This window comes from Galeopterus variegatus, unplaced genomic scaffold (genome assembly GCF_000696425.1).
Source record: "Galeopterus variegatus unplaced genomic scaffold, G_variegatus-3.0.2 Scaffold7880, whole genome shotgun sequence".
NCBI classification, from domain to species: domain Eukaryota; kingdom Metazoa; phylum Chordata; class Mammalia; order Dermoptera; family Cynocephalidae; genus Galeopterus; species Galeopterus variegatus.
The window spans coordinates 23019-32694 of NW_007733991.1; the positions used below are offsets into that span (position 1 = coordinate 23019).

The 9676-nt window shown below is 41.6% G+C and overlaps 2 non-coding genes across 2 annotated transcripts; both read left to right on the top strand.

Moving 5' to 3' along the window:
• The first annotated feature begins 8363 nt into the window (after positions 1–8363).
• On the top strand, positions 8364–8435 carry TRNAD-GUC. The gene has a single exon. It is a non-coding gene; the product is annotated as a tRNA-Asp (tRNA).
• A 683-nt stretch (positions 8436–9118) lies between these two features.
• Positions 9119–9190, top strand: TRNAW-CCA. Its single transcript has one exon. It is a non-coding gene; the product is annotated as a tRNA-Trp (tRNA).
• The last annotated feature ends 486 nt before the right edge of the window (positions 9191–9676 follow it).

A 9676-nucleotide genomic window follows, 5' to 3' on the forward strand; every position in this document is an offset into this window, starting at 1 on the left:
CAGAGAAGAAACAGAAGAAAGAACCTAGAGCCCTTCATGACCTCCTTGAGCTGCCAGACCAATCCTGACATCACTCAAGAGAACTGTAGCTGTGAATTAGGGATGAGAGACCTTCCTCTATATACCTTCTGGTACTTTTGGAATTTTGTAGTATGTGTATGAATCACCTATTCAAATAAAGCTGTAATGCCTGGGATCCTATCAATCAAACATTTAAACCAAAACTATTTTGTCTACATTTCTGTTTTTTTTTTTAGTGAAGATGTAATATTTTTAAAAACACAGTTTCGGCTAGCCAGTTAGCTCAGTTGGTTAGAGCATGGTGCTGATAACACCAAGTTGCAGGGTTCAACCCTGTACAGGCCAGCCACGTAAAGACAACAACCAAAATACGCAGTTTGGTGAAAAATGCAATAGAATGACGTATATTATAGACAAAAGGACTCATCAGTATCAACCCACATTAAATTGATAAAGCTCAAAGTCGCAGAAATCATTATCAACAGTCAAGCTAAAGCCTAGATATCCAGACCTCTTCCACCTAGTTTATTTGCAATTAATCCGAAGTATTGATTTTTGCTGTATAGAACAAAATCTCTGTCAAATGCTTTGAGAATTGACTTATTTACTATTAAATTTTTTTTTAAACACTTGCGGCACGGATGCTGATTTTAATTTTTTTTTTAAATCGGTATCCATACCTATAGGCTGTGATTAAATTTCAAAGACTAAGCCCGCCATGCATGGTGTGTGATTCCTTCCTCAGAGATTGCAGACAACCTCATCTCTAAGCATCACCATGTGGGGAGAGCACTGTGAGAAAATGGCTGTGATCTCTGTCGGCTTTGCTTGGTTATACCACATTGGGACACCAGAGGGCGCAAGAAAGGCCAGCACTTGTTTTTCTTTAAACGTCGAGTCAAAAGTCCGTGCGGAGAACAACAAAAGACCAGCAACACAGGGGCTTCGAGACAAAGGGACTAGGGGAAAAGACTGCACGCCCTGTTTTACTGGAGCTGAATTTGCTTTCTCAACTCCCTCGCCCTCACTTCCTCCTCCCGGCCTTAAAGAACTAGAAGTAAACAACTTAAGCTGCAAAATAATGAAATTTTCGGCTAACAAGGAAAATCAGAGTACAATAGATTAGTCGACATAGGGCTAGGGAAGACCACCACAGGTGTGCATTTGAGCTGTTTGCTTTGCCCAGTATTAGCAACTTTAAAAAAAAAATTGTTTATCGTTTGCTTTTCTGAGTTCAAGAATATACGCACATAGTACAAAATTTAGAAAATACAGACAAGCAAAAAGAATAGAGATCATCCACACCTCTGACTCAGATGTAACTATTTTCAATATTTTCACCTATTTCTTTCCAGACTTTTCCAATATTTATAAATGCATAGAAAAAATATCATTCTGCATGCTATTTTGTATTGGTTTTCTTCTCATTTACTATATCATTAACTTCATTTTTATCAATAAATTCTGATTAAAAAAACTTTGCTAATCACATGAGTTAATCACAGGTAGAAAAATTAAAAATTTCAAAAGAGCTACAGGTAGGTTTTTTCCTGATAGCAGCAACTTTAATACCAGACCTGAGCCACACATTTGAATCAGGAGTTTTTCTGTTCCTTTGCCTTTAGAAGAGGAAACAGGTAAAGACCAAAGGAAAGAAGTAAAAACCCTTTCATTCCACCCCAAACAGACAGAGTGTATGTCTTTTCCAGCAGCCTGAGGACTACTCGTGAAGGGCCAGGGGAGTGTGGGTCACCCAGACACTCTGTCCCTCCCAGTGGGGCCGGTGCTTGCATTAAGGCCAGAAAAATCAGCACAGCTACAAACCTGGGCAGGTTAGCAGGTGGTCAGCAAGACAGGAAAAAGGTCAGGAAGAGGAAGATCACTTACCTTGAGGCTTGGGGCCAATGACCAGCAGGTGGGTTCCTCAAAGGAAAGGAAGCTTACTTAGACCAGCCCAAGAGCAGATAGCCATGAAGGCGGTGATGCCAAGATATGATGATCTGGAAGCCTTCTATGGACATCTAATCACTAAGCCCTCACATTCCCTTACATTACAGCAACAGATAAAGGGAACAGTGGTGATGTTCTTGGCTGTAAGAATTTAGTTAAATAGCTAGAGCTGTCTGGGCCTCAGTTTCCTTATCTCTATAATGAAATAGTCAAAAATATCTGTAAGATTCCTGCCAGCTCCTCAAAGTCTATGATTTTTAACTATCCCCAATCGTGCATTGTAATGAAAGGTGAAGATGTTTCCTGCCTCCTGCCACCCTAGGCCCTAAGCAGCAGCCCCTCTACTTGTTATCCCAAATCCCCACGTACTCTTTCACAACCTCTGAGCCTTTGCATTAGCGTTTCCCTTTTCCCCCAAGTGCTAGAAAACTTTTCCCCTTCTGTTTAAAAGTTCTTCATCATCCTTTGGGGAAAGAGTAGGTCTTCTCTGGCCATGCCAGGTGGGATTCCTTCTCTGTAGTCCCATAGTATTTTGCACATACTTCCATCACTTTCTACGTCTGTGGCCTTAACCTTCCTGTGCCTCAATTTCCTCACTGTAAAAGGAAGAGAATTATTGTACCAAATTCATAGGATTGTAATATGAATTAAATGGTTAATGTTATGTAAAGCACATCAAACAGAGCCTAACACATAGCTCTTATTACACATGAATATCCCTCCATCATAGCACTTAAATTGTACTGTAACTACCAGTTCAAGGACCCACCTCCCCCATAAAATTTGAGTTTCCTGAAGGCAGTAAGTTAGTCTTACTCATTTTTTGGTCCCCAACGCCTAGCTCCAGGCCTGGCACAAAGTATACATCGGTAAAGTTTATTTTTTTTTTTTTAATAAGGGAAAGAAAAGACTGAAGTGTTGATTTAACTGGAGGGATACCGACTTTTGCCTCTCAATTATTGTTAAATAAATTCGGTTATTGTTTAAATAAATTAGGCTGGAAAATAGTGAACTATGAGCATCCCCAATAATTTTTTTTCTGTCTGAATTATCTAAACATGTACCCATCTAAGTCTGTCCTCCAGACACAAATCATAAACATCCACTCCTAAATTTTAATGTTTATGGATGGTAGTTACCATAATTGCATGGGAAATTTTGGATTTAATAGATGTAAATAATGTTTCCGAGAATGAATGATTATAGAATCCAAAAACTACTCAGGAGAAATTTAGGGTCTTCCTCAATTATGGGGAAGAGAGAAGGGAAGAAAGGTTGGGTAGTGAGCTGGCCTGAAGTTCTTGTTTACTTTATGTTCAAAGGTTGAGTTGAGGAAGTGAGAATAACAGAGGAAAAAGAGAAAGAATCAAGAGAAAGAAAAAACCAGGTCTCATATGCTATTTAAAACCTTTCATGGTTTCTTATTACTCTTAGGATGAAAACAAAAGCTCATTAAGGGATGGTTGGCTCAGTTGGTTAGATTGTGATCCTAAAAATAGCAAGGTCCAGGGTTCGATCCCTATACTGGCCAACTGCCAAAAAAATTTTTTTTTAGTCCATTAAGATTCTAAAAACAAGACACAGCTTGGGAAAAATATTTACAAAACACATACCTGATTTAAAAAAAAAAAAAAAGCCTGGTAATTAGAATCGATGTAAAGAACTTTCAAAACAATAAGAAAACAACCCAATTAAAAAATGGGCAGAGGGCTAGCCAATTAGCTCAGTTAGCTGATTAGTTGATAACACCAACAGCAGGAGTTAAGATCCCTGTAATGGCCAGCCACCCCGACCCGACCCCCGAAAAAGGGCAGAAAATTTGGATACTTGGATACTTAAATAAGTCCATGAAAAGATGCTGAACAGCATGAATCATTAAGGAAAGGCAAATTAAAACTACAGTGAGATCTCACTACACATCTATTAGAATGACTCAAATAAAAAAAATTTTAAAATATAAAATTTACAATACCAAGTGCTAGCAAAGATGTGGAACAACAACACGTATTTTTAGTGAGAAAGCAAAATGTTACAGTCACTTAGAAAAACAGGTCGGCAATTTCTTGCAAAGATAAATATACATTTATGCTAAGACCCAGCAATCCCACTCCTAGGTGTTGACCCCCCAAAAATGAAGAGATATATCCACCCAAAAATCTATACACTTATGTTTATAATAGCTGTATTTATAATTGTCAAAAACTAGAAACAACCCGAATGTCCATCAACTGGTGAATGGATAAACAAATAAACATCCATACAATAAAATACTAACAGCAATTAAAAAAAAAAAAAAACACTGATACACACAACACCATGGATAACTCTCAGAAGCATTGTGCTAAGTGATAGAAGCCATACAATACACACAAGGTTCCACATTGTACGATGCCATTAATATAACATTCTGGAAATGGAAATCAAACCCGTGGTTGCTTGGGGTGGAGGGAGGAGACTGACTACAAAGGGACAAAAGGGAACTTTGTGATGGAAGTGATGGGGTGAGGGAAATAGTCTATTATCTGGATTATGGTCAAAAGTCATAGAATGATACGCCTAAAGGGAATGAATTTTACTGTATTTAAATTATACCTTAATAATAAACCCCCCAAATAGTAAATAGTAGGTAGGTAGTGATGATAGATAGGCAGAAATGAATGAGCCCCCAAAAGTTTTTAACACAGCCTGGGAGACCCTGTATCGTCCTTCCCCCATCGGCCTTTTCAGCCTCGTCCCTCCCATGACCCTGCTCACCCCGGCTTCTCTCTAGCCACTTCAGCTTTCTTCCAAACCTCTACTCACCATGTTTCCTTAGTTCCTATAACCTTTGCACACCCAGTTTCATCTACCTAGGAAACACTTCGCTCTGTGTCATCTTCTCAGTAACTGTCACAGTCGTCATTCTACACTTTCTCATGTTATTCTTTGATTAGTGATATGCATCTCCTGTACTAAAGTGAGAGCTCCTGGAGATCAGGGTCTGTCTCTGTTCATCACTGTATCTTCACCAGCCCCAGCACCCAGTACTGTGTTTGAGCCACACGGCGAGTAGTCAACCATTATATTCAACTGGTGACTCACGTCTCAATCTTAGCACCTCCCAAACTGAAATGCTGATCAGCCACCCAGGTTACTGCTCCATGTTCAGGCCTACCATGTTGCACAATTCTACAGAGTGCCACCCACAGGGAAGTGTATGTGGCAGTTTATGTGAATGGTGTCCTTCCTTCTCTCCAGACGTGCCCTTCACGTGAACTATCAATATGAATGGAGTCCTTTGAAGTTCTGCGTTATTCTTCTCCATCTCAGTGATGGGAACTCCATCCTTCCAGTTGCTCAGGCCAAAAATTTTGGAGGCATGTTTGATTCCTCTTTCTCTCATACCTCACGTTCACTCTCTCAAGAAATTCTATTGGTTCTACCTTCCAAATATATTAGCATCTCTCCTTCTCTCCACCACTCCCACTCTAGCCTGAATCACCATCATCTCCCATGTGGATTATTGCAATAGACCTCATTGGTCTCCCTGCTTCTGCTCTTGCCACCCTACAGTCTATTTTCAACCCAGCAGCCAAAGACACCCTTTAAAACATAAATCAGACGATCACTACGGTGTTCAAAACCCTGCAGTGGTTCCCCATTTCCCTTAGAGTAACAGCCAAAGTCTTTACAATGATCTCTAAGGCCCACAGGCCTCCCAGAGAGCTATATGACTACTGACCTTACCTCCTTCAAGTCTGTTCCAATGCTAGTGAGCCCTTCTTAATGGGACCTACTTTGACCGTCCTATTTAACATGCCACTTTCCAGACCCCCTCACTCTGTGATTTTTTTTCTATTTACACTCTTATTACTGTCCAACATATTTATTTATTGCCTTCTTTGTTTATTGTCTGTCTTCCTTCTGCTAGAATATAAGCTCCACAAGAACAGGATTTATCTATTAAAAACTCCCCATGCATCTAAAATAATGTCTGGCACATTGTAGATTCAATAAGTGAATGAATAACTACAGAGCCTGCCAAGTAATTAGAGAATTAGTAAATCCTAATATAGAAACAAGCATGACACATACGTAAGTACTAGTTATAAAGTTTTTCTCTCCATAGCATATATTTATTTGTTAAAATACATGTATATGGAACTATGCAGCAGGATGAAAACTGCAGAGGATTTGTTGTCAACGCTTGAATGATTCCTGGTCTCTCACTACTTCCTACCTGTGAGACCCTGCACAAGATTCTCTTTACCCAAGTGTAAAATAGGGATAAAAACACTTGCCCTATTGGCCTCACAGGGCTATAGTGAAGATGAAATAAGTGGGAATCATTGTGCAAGCTGTGATAAGCTATACAAACAGTTATTTAGGCAGGGCAAGATTTGAAACTATCAATAACATCGATTGCCATCATGCTATTTACCTCCAAGAGAGTTCTGTGCCCTCTGTACTGCCAGATTTTAACATTTACTCTCTCCCAGTGCTGACAGTGAGGAATCTCTGAGCTTCCTCACCCTGTTCAGGTTAATTACCCTCTTTTCATTTCCATTTTAGGAAGATGGACAGCAGGTGTTGAGTTCCTGATCTCCGCTGACTCAGGCTGTTTCTTAGTTTCCCCAGGCAGGGAAAAAAGAGCAGTAACAACACATGTGTATGAACACTGCCATAGCCTAACCAGAGCTTCAGTGGAGAGGATGTTGTCTCTTCTGAAGGAACAGAGATTAAGCCTCTCCTCCCAGGGGATAGAACACTGGGAAACAGGAGATTCAGCAGACTTGGGTTCCCACTGCCCTGTAGACCTACCAACTGAGAGACCTGGGGCAAGTCCCTTAAATTTTACCAGGAAAAGGACATCATCATAGTTATCACAGTGACTTTTGGACCTCATAAGAATTATTGGAGAGTTGGGATGTAAGAAAACCCCAGGACACTGGAGTTTTGGGTTTTTTGTTTTTTTTTTTGAGGCTGTTGCTGTATTTAAGAATGGAAAAAATATGCCAAACAGGCCTCAGAAATCACCATTTGTTTAATGTCTGCATTAAACAAGTTATCCCCTTCATCAGGTGAAAAACACAGATGCTCCTCAACTTATGATGGGGTTACGTCCTGATAAATTTGTCACAAATTAAAAATATCATGTGAAAAATGCATTTAATACACCTAACCTACCAAACAGCATAGTTTAACCTAGCCTACCTTAAACGTGGTCAGAACGCTTACATTAGCCTACAGTTGTGCAAAGTCATCTAACATAAAGCGTATTTTACAAAAAAGTGTTGAATATCTCACGTAACTTATTGAATACTATAAAATTAATTATTATCCCAGGAAAAGACAGAAATTCAAAAATTGAAGTATGTTTCTACCGAATGGCTATCACTTTTGCATTGCAAAGTCGAAAAATAATAGGTCCGTCGGTACCATGTAATCTATGATCTGTAAAAATATATTAATCCATAGCACACTACAAAGGATTTTTTTAAAACACATAAATTTAAGTACTATAATGATACCCTTTCAGTCTTGTCAGTTTATCTGTGACTCCAAAGATGTGCTGATTTAGAGACAAAGTCAAGGGTGTACATGTGAGGCCCTCCTAGTCCCCCGGGAAGAGTATGCTGTTTATGAAAAGGCTCAGGATGACACAAGTTATCATCTCAGAGCACTTTCCTAACCCCATGTTAATCAATGGCACCTCCTTGTACTGAATTATTTACGTGCATTACTATTTAGCCATTTGCGTATTTATCTGTCATTTTCAAGTAGACCGTAGACGGTTCAGAAGAGACCGATACGGGCAGAGCGGGCAGATAACATTTCACTGGGCCGCAGCTGGTCACATGCTCGAGCCCTTTTGTGTCACGAAAGCTTACAAATTGTCTGAAGAGGCACCAGGCTGTGGGACAACCCTGACTGTGCCAGACATCTGGCAGCCATATGATGTCGTTGAACTTCAACTTCAGAAGGAACGTACGAATTTGTGAGGGTAAAGCTCTGCTTCAATTCACATACCCTTGGTCACGATTAAATCAAACAAAAGAAACTCACGCCAGCCACCTAAATCATTTGGAAAGCGTGAAGAGCCCCGGGAGGGAGGCTCTTTTAGCAAAATTCACCACCACTAACACTGGAAGTGTATTTTGGTTTCTTGGTTTGGGAGGGGACAGCTTGCCCGGTACAGGCATGGAAGTGTATTTTGTTTCATTTATTCTAAGCCATTTATCCTTTCCACAGAGGGCAGAAGAGTTCAAGTCTCCCAGACACGATAACAAGCGGAGAGGCAGGTTCCAAGAGTCCGGGTTTTCACACTTGGGGCCGCAGGCAGAAGACAGATGGAACCTGGAGAGACCTTACCTCTCCTAGAAGAAATACCCTGAAAAGGATAGAGCAACAGCTCCTCGTTAGTATAGTGGTTAGTATCCCCGCCTGTCACGCGGGAGACCGGGGTTCAATTCCCCGACGGGGAGAGACTAGACGGGGAGAAACTGTGACTTTTATTGACCAAAACTATTTTCCGTCTAATTTAACGGAGCGACATTCCCCTCTAATACAACATGCTAAGATATCTTACAGAAGTGCATAACCATGGCCTTTCAAAATAGCAAAGTGTTAAGCTTAACGCTCACTGTGAAATGAAAGCCTCATCCGGGGGAAAACGTTTTATACTGCGGGCAGAAGAGGACGGAAAGGAAAGAGGAAACGCCCTGAGAGGCCTCTGCGCTCGCTTCCAGCCGCCAGCTGGCACAGGCTTGCGCGTGCGCGGTGGCGCCCGGCCATGACAACTCGAGGTCGCGAACCCAGCGCGCGGAGCCCGTGGGGGGAGGGGAGAACGCGCGGAGTCTCCGCCCCCTACGGGGCGGGGGCGGGGGCGGGGCGGACAAGGACGGAAATCGCCTCCTAAGGAAGAGGAAGGGCCGGTTTCCTTTAACCCTGGGGACCCGATGAAACGGAAACCTCAGTCTCCCGCCTCAGCTGGTTATGTCCCAGTCTAGGTAGACGGCCAGCTGGCAGGCAGGTTTGGGCGCCAAAGGAATCGGCAGCTCCGACAGATACCAGGCGGAGGGGCAGGGAAGAGATGGAGGGAAAGGCTCGCGGAAGAAACGCCATGTTGTCGGAGACCTAAGAAACTGCGCGAGCAACAGCCCAGCAGGACCTCGTGGCGCAACGGTAGCGCGTCTGACTCCAGATCAGAAGGCTGCGTGTTCGAATCACGTCGGGGTCAGGCCTTTTTCGTTTTTTTTTTTTATAAACCTATGTGTATTCCTGCCATTTCTCGAAAATGTTTTTAATGTTAAGGTTAAATTATCCTCGTCCAAATGTTATAGTAATCCTTGGTCTACAAAAAGATAAGGCTCACCCTACATCGAAGAGTTTTAAGGCTGATGTTTGTACTGTTTTGCCTTGCAAAATGAGTTTTTTGTCTTTTAACGTGCGTAATGCGTAGAGAGGTGGACGCGTTAGTCGGCACGTGGGTTCAATGTGATCCTTCGCAGGAAATGTACAGTGAACTGTAAGGCTGGGTATTTGGGGGGGTTTTTTAACTTGTAAAAATAAAACTTTATTACATTTCTAGTTGTGTCCTTTTGTGTGATATATTTAGGGTCAAGTACTTCGTAGAGAAGTCCTATATCCTTGGACTGATTTTATTTCTACCGCCACCAATAGACTGACTCTTGTCCCCCTTCCCCACTCCAGCTTGAGACACTTG